Genomic DNA, 2500 nt, shown 5'->3' with positions numbered 1-2500 from the left:
AATATAGTACTAGTACTAATAGTAGTACTGTAAGGTTTGATCCTTACGCGGACGGTTCTCCTGGTCTGGTGGAATGAAGCCCTCCGAATCAACCCCGGGCGGTCCTTATATACGTCCACTGCCGTGGCCTTGTCAGGCTTGCAGTAGCTCTAGTACTATAGCCCGCGTACAGTTGCCACTGGGGCCAGCGGCAACTGTACGCGGGCTATAGTACTAGAGCTATAGGCTTACAGTGAATCCCGTGTCGAAGCCTGTATGTGAATCCTGTAGGCAGCTGGCCCAGGCTTCGATCCGTATATGGCGGTGTTGAGACTGTTGACCCCTTACAGTAGTACTAGTTGTGAAACTATACATTGCCATTGGCTATAATAGACGTACAGCAGGCTTTCAGATTTGAAAAGTACAGGAGGACTACTAATGACTCCCCTAGGACACCATAGGGGGTCTTTTCACGCTCCATAATCACACCCTTAAGAGGCATGATGGAGAGCTCCACTAAAAAATCACACCCTTAAGAGGCATGATGGAGAGCTCCACTAAAAATCACACCTTTAAAAGGGATGATGGAGAGCTCCTTGAGGGCTCTCCATCATGCCTCTTGGGGTGTGATGATGGAATCATGACCAATCCTCAGTCTAGAGTGAAATCAAACGAAAATCTGAGTCATCTCTATCTAGCTGATTATCATTCATCTTCCAATTCATTCAGTTCAGACTGGTCTCGTCAGAATTTTACTTCTTTTACTCCCACAACAAACTCAACATACACACAGATTAATATAAAGAGATGATCAGACTGTACAAAATAAACTTGTTTTATTATTATCTCTTACTTCCGTTCCATAGAGATTTCTAAGCCATGTACCTGCCTATTTCAGCATTAAATAGCATCACAAAGCCATCACACAAACATAGACCGAATACTCTGTTAGCGTAGATACGCACGTATGTGCCCCCCACCCTAGCATGTTGACGTCAGCACAAACCCCTCCGCCACGTATAGTCGAAAAACGGCCGGTAACTTGTGTCAGTATAGGTAGCCTGTATTTGGATGCTGTTGTTTAGTTTTATGTATATATATATCATGAATCCAGAGGAGTAAACCAGACCACTGTCCTCATGCCATACGTTCAGCGTTACTTAACACCACAAATTGCTTGTGTGATGCTAACCTTTTTGTTACCCGCCGATACATGAGAACTCCTCATGTAAGCGCTATTTCATACATGAACTAGAACATAACTTGTTCGTTGCCGATTCAACCTTTTGCGCGATGTATGCACCGCCACCATGCACAATTTCGTGTGCGCGGGAGCTGCAGCGCTGAGTCTGCGCCCGGCTTAAAAATGTGAGGATCCTGTATTGGGGGGTGTGTTTTTGGTTGTTTGTTGGTTTATCTGGTTATAGTTGGCTTTATGAAGATTAAATTGTCCCCAGTTGTGATACAGTGTTTATGTATCGCGTTCATGCTGTGGGGGGGGTGTTGGATTGTTATGATGAGGCGTGGCAGGGATGGACGCAGCGGCCTACGATCCTTCCGAGGAGCTTGTAGTGGCCTTGTTGGTGGTGGTGGTTTGTCGAGGTTTGGCAGATGTTGGGGTAGTTAATTTATGGTCAAGCTATGGTTTCTTGCCATAAACTATTAAGTTTACAATATAAAGCTATACAATAATATCCTGTTAAAATCGGTGAGAGCAGAACGTTTTGATCTCTAACTGAATGGTAAAACCGTACAGGGAGTATTGGTAAAGTTGTCTCTACAATAGGTTGACTCAGGTACCACTGCACATAACTTTGTAGACTTCTGATGGCAATGGTCTTATCCACCCCAAGGATGGGGTGCTGCAAAGAGTTGAGGAGAAGGTGATAAGGTACTGGAATCATGTGGAAAGGGATGGAAAGATTAAGGAGGATAAAGGGAATGAAAAGAAACATAAAGGTGAAATATAATTAAACAGTAGTAAGAGTACTATGAGAAGTGGCAAGGTTATAGAACCTGTACAGAAGAAGCGGAAGAGGGAGAGTGGAGAAAAATGAGGTGTTAAGGAGTGGAAAGTTGATTATACAAGGGGGGGAGTCGGATGCGCATTCAGTTGAGGCGATGAGAAGTAGAGAAGAGGTTAAAAGATTGGAGGTAAGATTGTGGAGAGAAGATTGTAGGGGAGAATTTAGATGGTGAAATGAGAGAGGTTACATAGAGGGATGAGTAAGTGTCCCGAGAGGATAATGAGACATATGACGAGGGAAGAAGAATAACGAGTTTTTTATACTAGCTTTGTCGGACCTCTACTCTGACTTTGACCATCAAAACAAGATCTTTAATTGGCTGTCTCTAACACTTATTGTATTAATGATAACAGTCTGCAGAATACACGAAGTATAATAGACCTCTTAATAGAATTTACAATATTTTTCCCGATATGTTTATCATTGTTACTTCCTTCTTGGATTATATAGATAAAAAAGATATATGTGCCTTATGATGACTTCGAAAGTCAACG

At 42.8% G+C, this 2500-nt stretch overlaps 1 protein-coding gene across 3 annotated transcripts in view; it reads left to right on the top strand.

Annotated features, from left to right (window-relative positions):
• LOC106811757 (coiled-coil domain-containing protein 83-like) overlaps positions 1–2500 on the top strand; it is a 16522-nt gene that overhangs the window by 367 nt on the left and 13655 nt on the right. The window lies entirely within an intron of this gene.

Source organism: Priapulus caudatus, unplaced genomic scaffold (genome assembly GCF_000485595.1).
Source record: "Priapulus caudatus unplaced genomic scaffold, Priapulus_caudatus-5.0.1 Scaffold571, whole genome shotgun sequence".
NCBI classification, from domain to species: Eukaryota; Metazoa; Priapulida; class Priapulimorpha; order Priapulimorphida; family Priapulidae; genus Priapulus; species Priapulus caudatus.
This window is presented reverse-complemented; position numbering and strand designations above follow the sequence as displayed.